At 43.4% G+C, this 12,625-nt stretch overlaps 1 long non-coding RNA gene across 2 annotated transcripts in view; it reads right to left on the bottom strand.

Annotated features, from left to right (window-relative positions):
- Window positions 1–1,351: 1,351 nt before the first annotated feature.
- Window positions 1,352–12,625, bottom strand: part of LOC135302551 (uncharacterized) — a 139,529-nt gene continuing 128,255 nt past the window's right edge. The window contains exons 5-6 of one of the 2 annotated variants that reach the window (XR_010364139.1): window positions 1,960–2,072; window positions 1,352–1,622 (exon numbers count right to left, since the gene is read on the bottom strand). This is a non-coding gene — a long non-coding RNA (uncharacterized LOC135302551). The other variant, XR_010364138.1, reaches the window with a different exon arrangement.

Genomic DNA, 12,625 nt, shown 5'->3' with positions numbered 1-12,625 from the left:
TGATTGCATTAAATGTCCTGAGTTATGATCCAATTTTAAACTACATTTTGGGGATTACCTATATCACTTGTTGGAGAACAAGGGTTGATATCACTGCAGGCAAGCTCATTTTAGAAATTCTGCATGAAAATTTCAAATTACTCTCTGGTACCCTGCTCTGTGCTTTTCCGGAGAACACCGTCCCCACAGCCTGTGGAAATAAAACACTGTCTTCCTTCTGGTAGCAAATAGGTAAAAGCGTTTCCCAAGAAAGTTGGGGAAAGAAAATTGTGTTCAATACACTTCCTAAACCCAAAGAAGAATGGAAGGCTGTACTCTCTGTAGACCTCAGAAAATTCACTTCTTTCACCACCAGATTCCTGTTCCCAATACTAACTCTAACCTCTCTGTTTCCCTTCCTTTCCACACAAGATTGATTCACAGAACTTGATTTAAAGGATGTTTATTTCCATAACAAAAATGATCAGGGGTCTAGAAAACATGACCTATGAGGAAAGATTGAAAGAATTGGGTTTGTTTAGTCTAGAGAAGAAAAGACTGAGGGGGAGACATGATAACAGCCTTCAACTATGTAAAAGGTTGTTGCAGATAGGAAGGTAATAAATTGTTCTCCATGTCCACTGGGTATAAGACAAGAAATAATGGGTTTAAATTGCAGCAAGGAGGATATAGGTCAAGCATTAGACACATTTCCTAAGAGGAAGGACAGGTGAGAACTGGAATAAATTAGTCAAGGAGCTACAGACTCTACTGTCACCAGGAATGGCTCAGACCTGGCAAATCTTGCCTTGGGGTAGAAGGAGAGATCATCTCTCAAGGTTCTCTCTGCCCCCTTTTCTACTGGTCTGTATTTATACCAGTCAAAATAATAAAAAATATGTTTGTTCCAATGAAAGTAAAGAGAAAATCTTTCTTCAGCCCTCCCTGAGATTTTTCTTGGTTTTATCTGCAGCTGCAGTGCATTTGAAGGCATCCACATTCATTTCTATTTAGACAATTAAGGAAAGGACCATTTTTACAGCCCTATGCCCCTGCACATGTTTTCTGCTGTGGTTCATGATATGAAATGATGTGTCTGCATTCTGTTCAAAACCTTTTCTCCAGGTAAGACAACAACCCCACATCCCCACAGCACGGGTTGGTTTGGATTTTGAATTTCAGCTCTGCTCATACCAGTTGTGTCAACCCCACCAGTTCACCTCCAATGCAAAGGACAATGGAGTAAAAAACCAACCTCTCTGGCCAGTGAAAAAGAGATTATATGGACAGCAAGGAAACTTCTTCTTCTGGCAATTCATGGAAGCAAAATGGTTCTGGATCCACTTATGACTTTTTTGTGTTTCATCTGCAAAGCAAAATTAGTCAATGTGAGGAAAAATATCTTCTGCCATTTATAGTTAATAAAGTTTTTTATGATGCAGTGTCTTCATTATTTTAATTTATTTTCAAATGGCAATAAATTACCTTACCTGTGGAGGTCTGAGTTTCCATGGTACTTGAGGACAACCATTATAATTCAATCTGATTAAAAAGTTTCAAATAGCTGTCCCAGTCATCAGAAAACACAGTTTAAGAGTGGTCAAGCCTAAAGGTTTATTGTGCCAAGTCCAGCTGCAATTTACCTTCCATAAAAAGAAAAAAAAACCAACCCCAAAATCAGAAAAAGGCAAGCATATTTGTATGAACCTTTTAGGAAGTTCTGATTGTTCATCCAAAATGAATTTTTGAAACTGTTTGCATAATTGCATTTCTAAAGTGATTTATGCATGCACACATTCCCATTTACATGTAACCCACCAAAAATAAATGGAACATTTTATTTTAGGCCAAAAAAGCATTTAGTACCAAGAGATTTTTTTAAGAGAACTTCTTTTCTCCCAAAGTTTGTGCTATTAAACATGTGCAGACAACAATAGCATTCAACATTTCATAAAAGGTGTTCTTCCTTCAGGTTTCCACCTCAGCTTCCTGGAGAAAAGCTGCAAATCCTACAGGTCCTGCTCAACTGGGCTGGTTTGATAACAGGGTTTGTCTCCATCTGCTGGTGTTTCAGCTTTTAGAGTCTCAAATGTCTGAAAAAAATAGTAATATTTTTCAAAAGATTCGAGAAATTCAGGAGATAGTCATCAGTAAGTTCTCTAACTCCTAATTATTACTACTGAGACCAACTATTGTCTGTAGGGCTGGATGCCATTAAGTAAAGTCATATTGATATATTGATCCTGATGAAGAATTTATTTTCTCTACTCACATTGATTTAAAATTCTTTTTTTTTTTCCTGATATTGGGTAACCTCCTGCTTGAACCAACCCACTAGGGAGGGTGGCAGGTTTACACCCAGGGTAAAACCCTACATCATCACCACCCAAGTCACCAGCCAGGAAGCACAGGTGTCCACCTGTGAGACTTGATCCTTTGGCTTTGGAATGACAAGGTCATCAGGAATAATCCCATTAGACAGTGCTGCTTCCCTCCATTGATGCCAAAACGTGACAAGTGCCCCAGGATCCCTGGAAATGTTCCAGGCCACATTGGATGAAGCTTGGAGCAACCTGGGATAGTGGAAGGTGTCCCTGCCCATGGCAGGGGGTGGAATAGGATGGTCTTTAAGGTCTCTTCCCACCCAAACCAGTCTGGGATTCCAAGTGCAGGAACAGATTCCTCTCTCTCTGCCATCTAAAGCCATGAAAGGCACATCTCATCCTAGACCAGGTGTTAACTGCACCCCAAGGGCTTGTTCCCTCGGATTAACATGAAATTCTTGTCTTCCAGCTGGATTTAGATGGTGAAGAACCTATCCCAGGTCTGTCCCAGCAAGGCACAAACATTTACAGTGATCTGGCAGCACATCTAGGAGTGGGGGAGTTGATACACAATACCTTGTGCACTTCTCATGGCAGGATTCATCTTACCTAACTCTATCCACATGAGAGGCAGCCTCAGGTCTGAGCCAGTCATTTTAGCTCCCTGAACACCCAGCAGAGAGATGCATTTCCAGAGGGCAACTTATTCCATGACTTCAAGACACCTGTCTTTGGCAAGATAAATCCAATCCTCAGAAAACATTGTCACCTACATTTTTTTTTCACTTCAAAATAAAAGATCGCTGTCAGCTTTCCCAGCTGGCAAACAGCAGATCAGAGCTGGACTTAGCATTCATCTGATGGGCAAGTGAGGCTCTGGAGAAGGCAATGGAAATGCCCTGAATTACTTCAGCTGAAAACTACAGTTGTTTGCCTGTGTCAGAACAACTACCCTGGCCTGATCCTACAAAATTTAAATACCTTTGCCAAGGACAGTGCTCACCAGGACATTCAGTTCCTGGGAATAGGAAATAGGTTTTAATGTAGTATATTCTCAATTAAGATAAGTCTCCTTGTAACTTGTTTCACCAGTGATTCTAAAGATGATGACCATTAAAGTCCTGTGTCAGACTCTACATAGGCTGCACTTCCTTTCACATTTAAATTCCCACATGCACATAAATGCAGCCATCAGAGCACCATTACATCAAGAATATACGATTACATCAAGATTTATTTAACTGAATCCCCCCTAATTAGGTCATAAGGTATGATTAAGCAGTTGTTAACTGTGTCGTAAGGAAGTCTACAAAGGGAACGAAATATTTAAAACAGTAATAACATACCTATCCTGCTTTGCTATTTATGCACAGTTAAACACATAAAAACAAAGGAGCAACTCTTAATTACAAGGACAATTTATTTTGCTGACCTTCTTTTTAGGACACAAGCCAAACCCACTGGGGGTTGGTTTGGTGCTTGCTCCGGTTGACTTTGCAGGGAAAATGTCCCGGCCCGTTGTTGGAGAGGCTGCAGCTCCTGCCTGGAGAGAGCAGAGCCTTTCACAGGGCTAATTTACAGCCTTCCCCAGTGGTCAAGGGCAGCCATGAAGTACACAAATTACAGTTAAAAATAGAGATGCCTTTATGGAATCTCATTCCGGTGGCTTCCAAAGGTGCGGGGCCAGGAACATACATCTCATTCCACACTGCCTCTAAGCTCTAAGCCCATTTTCATCTTTTTTTTCCCCTTTTTTTAACTTTTCCCCTTGGATCCCGAGCTCCACTTCAGTTTTGAACTTCCATAGGAAGGCAGGAGGTTAAACCAAACTGCTAACTGTGTCTCTTCAAAACTGACATTTAATACAGGGTATAAATCACTGTGGGAGCCTGTTATTCCTTCAGGAATGCAATTACATAGGGTCAAATAAAACATGAAAGAACCCAACAAGTTTTAAAATGTAGTATGTTCTCAAAAGCAGGCAAGAAGGAATGCAAAGCAGTCCAAATATGCTAACATCCACATGTTGTCCTGTATGAGGGGGATTAGAAGGGAAGGTTTCTGCTCTTTAATGGTTATGTTGTTAAGGGTGGGTTTGTTGCAGGTTCTTGCTGAATACCAGCCCACTCAGGGAGCTTTGGGCAGATTACTGTATTTATTTAAAGCAGGTGTCTTTTATATATCTCATTATTTTAATTGCCACCATAGCCGTGCTGAAGATACCATTTAGCTCAAAATAGGGTGTGCAGAGTGAGCATTCACCTTTATTTGGGACTCAGAGATGCAGCCCCCCCCACTCTTGTGGTGATGGAGAGATATCAGAGACACATCAGGGGAGAGAGAAACAGCACTGCAAAATCATCTCTTTGATAAACAAACCCTCCTGATTTAGGCCACCTCCATCTCAGGCTCACCAGTTTGCTTTTGAAACAACAGGCAAAAACATTAAATAAAACCTCATCAAACCTGTTAAAATCCGAACCAAAGGTGATTAAGCAGGTTCAGCACCTCCTCCAGCATCACTCCCTGTCACCATTCACATTTCACTCACATTTCTCTGAGAAAAGCCTTCCTGATTTCACATTTTCAATATATTTAAATAGCCTGGAAGGAAAATCCAGAGGTTCTAGAAAATTTTTGAGGTCAAATTTGCCACCCTCAGTTTCACTACTCTGTATTTTATACCATGAATGGTTAAACTTAGCAAACTTTGAAGTTATTTAATTGAAAATCTGGGGTTTATCAAAGGCAAGTTTTATCTGAAAATAATTTTTCAGCTAAAAAGGATTTTTAAATTCAAAATTAAAGGCTTTTAGACAAAAAAAAAAAACAACCATTTTTAAGCATCTAAGAATTCCAAGAAATTGTTCTTTTTTCCCTTTTAAAGAAGTGACTTCTCCCCAATAGTGAGTGATGTTTAAAAACTACATATATGAGAGAGTACTTTGCTTTTTAAAAGCCTTATATTTTTTAATTGCTTCAATCTTGCTTTTAAAAGTTTTGCTTTCCACATTTAAATGCAAACCTTTCACTTTTTAACCCTCTCTTTAAGAAAGTAACACAAGTAATACTCTGTATTTCAAATGTTTTCCAGGGGAAAAAACATTTAAAAGAAATATGTGAAATAACTAATTTTTCTCTTTTCAAGTGAAGCAGGGAAAACCTTAATAAATTGGGCAAAAATAAGGGTTTCCTCCAGATCTTTTAAAAATTACATTTTTACAGCATATTTCCTAATGGGAAAATTACAAGTGGGGATTTTTTTCCCTACAAAATCGTCATGGCTCCCACTCTGAAACTCCCTGATTTCACCTCCACTAAGGCTGCCAGAATAAAACTTTGGATTTCTCTCCCCTGTTTTATAGCAACCCACTGCATTACAGCTCCATGGGTCACTGGTCCTGCCAACACTTATATATATTCTCAGAACAAAGCCTGGGAAATTTTTTTTTTGCAGAAGAAACCCTTTGTTAAGGGTAGAACTAACACTACTGTCCATTACAAAGATAATTAAATACTTCCTATTGCAAGGATATGGTTTTATTTGCTTAAAATGTTGCCTCATTCCAGCTACAAGGGTGAAATACCCCATGTCAATCATGGGCCTCAGGGTTGGTTTGTGTGTGGGGAGGATTTTTTAATATATTTTTAATATCAAGCAGAATGACTCACCTGTTTCAGAGGGGAACAAACACTGCTCCAGGGGTTTCTCAAACAATCCCTGAGCCTTGTGCTTTGAAATGTTTTGGTGTCCTAATTCTTTGTAGGTAGGGCTTAAAAATTCCAACAAGGGAATCTCTGGATAAAGAACAGATTTTTCAGTGGTCATGTGAAACTGTCCCCAAATGCAACCAAATTCTGAATGTTTGTAAATTGCTGTTTGCACTCAGCACAAACTGCATGGAGAAAGAAATTTGAATTTCACCGCCAGTTTGAAGCTCTCTTCCACACTTAGAGAACTCCCCTTTTTTTAGTATTGCTTTGGAAATAAATTACAGTGAGGAAAATCCCATCCTCACAGAAGGCACCCCCAAAGTCTGAGGACACTCTGGGTTTGTTGGCAGAGGTGCACGGTCTGTGTGGTGCCAGTATCCTGAAGCATCTTTAGGACTCAAATCCTGATGCCTGTGACATGCTCTGAGCCTGACATTGCCATGTGAAATTAGCTTGGAAAATGCCACTAACCTGGCAAGAGTTTAAATGTTTTTCATCCTTTCTAGAAAGTCCTCCCTCCTTCAGCTGGGAAGGTTACCTCCTTCAGATAGAGCTCCCTGAGCTTTCCTCTGCTGGGAAGAACTAAACCAACACCAGGTACAATTCAGGTTAGATACAGGGAAGGAATTCTTGTCTGTGAGGGTGGTGAGGCCCTGGCACAGGGTGCCCAGAGCAGCTGTGGCTGCCCCTGGATCCCTGGAAGTGTCCAAGGCCAGGTTGGACAGGGCTTGGAGCAACCTAGGATAGCGGAAGGTGTCCTTGCCCATGGCAGAGGTGGGACTGGATGGTCTTTAAGGTCCCTTCCAACTCAAACCATTCTAGAATTCTAAGCCCATTTTGTGTATAGCTGAGCCTGTTCCAGGAAAAACTCCCCACACCAGTTCAGTGACAGCAGATGCGCTGCAGAGATGCAGAAATCAAGGCAGGTCTCTATTGGCAAGGTAGAAGTTGAATACAAAGTGAGTAAAAAGGTGAAGTTTCATCTTTTTAGATGCATTTAGTACAGAGAGTCACAGAATCATTAAGGTTGGAAAAGCCCTCTGAGGTCATTGAGTCCAACCATTCCCCCAGCACTGCCAAGGCCCCCACTGACCCCTGTCCCCAAGTGCCACATCCACATGGCTTTTAAATCCCTCCAGGGATGGAGACTCCACCACTGCACTGGAAAGCTGTGCCAAGGCTGGACAACCCTTTCCATGGAGAAATTTTTCCCAATATCCAATCTAAACCTCCCCTGGTGCAACCTGAGGCTGTTTCCTCTTGTCCTGTCCCTTGTTCCCTGGGCAAAGAGACCAACACTCAGAACACAGAGTTTGCAGTGGTCCCTCAAGGAGAAATATTCATTTCACCAACCCAAGTAACACTGAAATAGTGAATTTCCCTGCTTGAGCAGGGAAAGAGAAATGTGAGTCCAGCTCTGAATGCTGAAAGAAGTAGCCCATGGAACTGCAAGTCTGCTGATAAGATTTATTACACTGAAACTGATACCTCAGAGAAAAATAAAATGTAGTGGCTTTATTTAATGAGAAAAAAAAACAACTTGAGCACTCATAGGCTCATAACAGCATTATCAGTATTAAACAAAGGTTCTGAAGAAACACTGGGTAAAGTATAGACAACTGTGATACAGGGGATAAACTTCAGTCTGGATAGAAGTGTCAGGCTCTTGTACCAGGCTGCTCTATCCAAATATTAGGTAAACCCTTGATATTTTGCCACACAACATTTCTGGTGAAACTGGAGAACAGAGGGATGAGACAAGTGTTGTAAGGAGGATAATAAATTGTCTAAAATGGAGATGAGAGCATGTTGTACTGATGGAACAAGTGAAGTGAAGGGAGGTTACTGGAGGAATTCTCAATATCAGCTGTGGGGTGACTGCAGTTAACACTGCCTCTACCATGCTGCTGCTAAATGTGGAATAATTTCTTTCCAAATTGCCTGAGGCACAGAGTTAAAAGACATCATCAGTACCAGGAAGATCAGAATATCACACCTGAGGAAATGACCTACAAACCACAAGATGACTCAGGGACCAATCCAAACATCTACTACAGTCATTGATTGTGTAGGGCACTCGTGGTTCTTTCTGATGAATTCTTTGCTCAGTTGTGCTTGAAACAGATTAGTTCAAGGTGGGATAAGTGTGGAAGATCCAGGAGACATTGTGACAGTAGAGGGATGGAGTAAATGGAAGGTCAACACTGGCAAGTGTGGCCAGGAATAAGAAGAGGAAGATTTCTAAGGATCATGTCAGTGGGGTTCATAAATAGGATCCCAAGAGGAGTCACAAAAGTCTGAAGCTGCAGCCTCATTGGGTTAAAAACAGACATAAAATGAGGCTGCTTGCTCTCGCTCATGGGAAGCTCAGCTCTCAAAGGGGAGAGAGACTTAATCTCAAAAACCTGATAAAAACAACACTAAATATGGATTATTCAGCAGGAGGAGGAAAGTGCTGAAAGACGGGATGGACTTAGCAAGCACTTAGAGCTGAGTAGTGTGTTCACTGCTGATAAAGTTGTGGCTCAAGCTCTATTCCCATTTCCTAAACACCCTGAGTGAGCACACATTTCAGAGGAACCATCAGAGGCAAAGGCACTGCTTGTTAGACAGGATTTCCATCCCCTAGAAAGAAGCCAGCACTGCACTAGAAGTGCCTCAGAGACCAGCAAACACCTGGATTACTGGGCATTATTATCTTTAGATTTAAAACAATGTTCTGATTCGGAAAATCCAGGTCAGATGGAGGGTTGCAAGGTAAATCATAAACCAGGTGTGTGAGCAGTTACTGTGCCTGCCATAAACACAACGGCTGAGCCCTAGGGGCAGACCCTGAGGATCATATTCAGTTGGTGCTTGATCTCTCTTATCCCACTGGTGAAACTGGATTTTTACTAAGTTTTGTGCTGGGGATCCTCATTCCACTCCACACAGGCACACACACAAGCATTCAGGCAGGCAGTCTCATAAACTTTAACTGCATATAGAAATTCCCATATTGCCTCTTGGATATGCTCCAGCTCATGAAGGGGTGCTGTGGATGATCAGTACCTGCCAGGTACAAAGCCTTCTCTTTTCTCCCCAGGTCATGGGCTGTCATGAGCTGCCCTAATGCCTTTGCAATAAAACTCATCAAATTCCCCCAGTATAAAGTAACGAGCTGTAGCCCTTCTACCAACCTACATCTGCTACTTACAGCAGGCCAAGAAAACAACCGGCTATGTCAACTCTTCATTCTGTTCCTCAGATCATCAACTCTCTGAAAATAACAAAATCTGAAAGGCATATGGACCTTCTCATAAAAACAACAAACACACAAACAAAACCTCAGATGAGTTTCCCAAGTCAGCAGGATCTGCCTGCTAATTATTACAGTACAGAGGGACCGACCATCCTGTAGCCAGAAATTACCCAAGAAGAGGCCTGAGTTCTTCCCCCAGGCTGGACTGTTTGGACACACTGAACTCCCTCATTTCTGGGGATAATATGTGAGATTTGGCTGACCAAATCAACACAGCCACAAGACCTAAAAGGCTACATTTAGATTAGATATTGGGAAGGAATTCTTGTCTGTGAGGGTGGGAGGCCCTGGCACAGGTTGCCCAGAGAAGCTGTGGCTACCCCTGGGTCCCTGGAAGTGTCCAAGGCCAGGCTAGACAGGGCTTGGAGCAACCTGGAACAGTGGAAGCTGTCCCTGCCCATGGCAGGGGGTGGGAAATTGATGAGCTTTAAGGTTCCTTCCAATCCAAAGCATTCTGGGATTCTGTGATAGCAGGGCACTTGTGATGTTGAGGGCTGCCTTTACCCTCACCTTTGTGCTCGTGCCTCTCACATGTAAGAGTGTGGGCTCTGCAGAGACAGGGATCTCCTATCTGCCTCAGGAGTCCTTGAGGAGATATTTTTACCCACACAGAGAGAAATACAGATTGATGAATGGGATTGGGCCTGGAGAAAGCAGGCTGGAAAAAAAAGGAGAGAGAAATATCTGTAGCCACAGATGGTTTTGACCCTGGAGTGCTCTCTCCCCCACCAATCCCCTCTGCTTACCTCAGAGCCTCCAAGGAAATGTGTCCATGGGGCATGAGAGAATGGGGATGGGAAGAACAGAGCATCCTGCACAAACAGGACCTTCCCTGCAGACCCAGGGCCTGCTCTCTCCTCATGACAAAGGGCAGGGAGGAACGATGTGAAGCAACAGGGCAATTACCTTCAGCAGATGGGCCCCCCGTGCAGCCCCCACCGTGTCTGTGCTCAGAGCTGCTGCCAGCCCTCTCTTCCAGGGAGAGGACAGAGCTCACCTCCCCATCCAGAAAAAAAAGTAGCATCTGTGGGAGAAAGACATATGTCTGGCCTCCACCGTGAACCCTGCGCCTGGCAGGAGAATGCGGTGCCGATTCCAGCCCCAGCTTTTCATTCCTGTTGTAACAGTCATAAACGCCTGCTGAAACCTAAGAAGAACAAGACTGTAATCCTAATAAAACAACATTCTGGAACCCTGAAAACTAGATTGAGGCTTCTCAGGCCAACTTTAAAATTATATTCGCTTTTCCAAGAGCTGCACTTTGTGTGTGCCGGTGGGATGGACGCTGGCAGGCCGACCCCGATGGGATGGAGGATTTCAGCAGGGAAAGGACAGGAGGCAGCTCTACAGCACAGCAGCCATCCTGTCCCAAAATATAGAGAGAATCCCCCAAGCCCAGGTTCTCAAGATCCCCTCCTAAAAGCAAGCCTTGATATTTTTTCTCCAAATCCAGCCTTCTTTTCCAGATGTCCTGAAAGCCTGACTCCGTAGAGCAGGAAGAGCCTGTGATTGTTTGAAGGCAAAAGATCGTGCAAAGGCCCAGCTTTCCATGCTGAAATCCTTCCCTCCCTTTTTGGAGTGTGGTGTTGAACAGAAGCCATGGGACTTTGTGCACCAACCACCCCCAAAATGAAGAGCAGGAGGAAAGGGTGTTGAGCTTGCCCTACTCTCCATCACGCAGCTCTCCAGGGATTCTGTTCTCCCTTGCTGGCATTGTCTTCAGCAAGGCACGACATCAACTGCTGCTTCTCTGTGGGCCTTAAAACACTGACCAGCACTGAGCCCAAGGGTGGCATGTCCTCAGTAACCATCAATTTGTATCCTTCCCCTGGCATCTGTAGAGCTGGAGCTGCACCAGCCAAGAAGCTGCGCTCTGGAACACCAAGCTGTGCCGGCCCTTTCAGAGGAAAAAACCCCTCTGTTGCCAACTCTTGTGATTTCACTGCAAATCTTCCCTGATGTTACATGAAACCTGAGCTCCTGATGTGTCACTCCATCCAGCACTTCCACTTTAAGGAAAAAAAAAAATCTGTGGTCTTTCTGGTCTTAAAGGAAACACTTTCCAGGAGGTGGCCTGAACATATGCTGCAGGCTAAAAGTAGCATTCACAGAATAAAACCATGTCATGATTTTTAAAAGGTTTTTGCAGTTCTGGGGACCAGACCTGTGATCTGGGGAGCCACAGGTTATAGAGAATGCAACAATTCAAGTGCACTGTCTGATAACAGGTATTGATTGGTAGTGGTGGAAGGCAGTGACAGCTCCCTAATCAGCTCTGAGGGGATGACATGAATCAGTCCCTGCAGGGAACAGCACATTGGAACTGCAAACACCCACAGGGCAATAGTAATATTTATAGTATAAATAGTAATATTTATCTGGCAAACAGCATTTTCTATCATCACATTGTCTTAGAAGCATCAATTGATTAACTTTAACTCACCAGCGAAGTAGGAAATGTTTTTCCAGGCTGGGGAAGCTGTGAAGGTGCAGAGAGGCTCCAAATCCCATCCCCAGCCCAGGGAGGCTATCGGGGTCAGGGTTGGCTTTTTAACAGCTCAGCACTTCAGCAGTGGATGAGCTTCCCCAGCAATCCCGTTCCCACTGATACACCACAAAAAGCAGCCAGCATTTCCGAAGAGCTCAGCGTGCCCATGCGCACCACAATCTCATCACCACTGTCCTGGTAGAAAATGAGGGGCTGAAAATCTGCTCCCAGGCCACAAAAGGCTGACACTGAGGGCCTCTTTGGACTTGGGTGAATCACTTCACAGCCACGCAAACACACACAGCTACACAGCTCCTCCCCACGCCACAAGACGTGTCCTACTCGTGACATCCAGATCACTCTTGACTTCCCAACTTGGCCTTGACTGTGGGTGGTGAATTCTTAGAAATCTGGCCCTGAGCTATTTTGAATTGGCCCTGCAGAGCACGAAGACTGACACACCTCAGCTCTCATGTGCATTTAGTGCTGCACAAGAGGGGGCAGATCCCAACCGATCCACAGGAGCCTCCAACATGGAAGAAAAGAGGAGAGATCTGCCCACATTCATGCACAGTTCCTCATTTGGTTTGAGTTTTTCCTGAGTGCAGCCTTTAATCTCTGCAGAGTGGAATTTTTGTGGAGGGTAAGTTTTGGAAAGAAATCAATGGACAACATCACAGATCAAAATCATAGCAGGTATTTTAGCTGCCCATAAAAGAGAGAGCATTTCTGAGTGCAATGTTCAGATGGAGGAGGTTCAACTCTTAGTGCCTTTCACACACTACAGTTCTCACACTTTAGCAAATAAAGGCATCTCCC

This window comes from Passer domesticus, chromosome 6 (assembly GCF_036417665.1).
Source record: "Passer domesticus isolate bPasDom1 chromosome 6, bPasDom1.hap1, whole genome shotgun sequence".
Taxonomy (NCBI): Eukaryota; Metazoa; Chordata; class Aves; order Passeriformes; family Passeridae; genus Passer; species Passer domesticus.
This window is presented reverse-complemented; position numbering and strand designations above follow the sequence as displayed.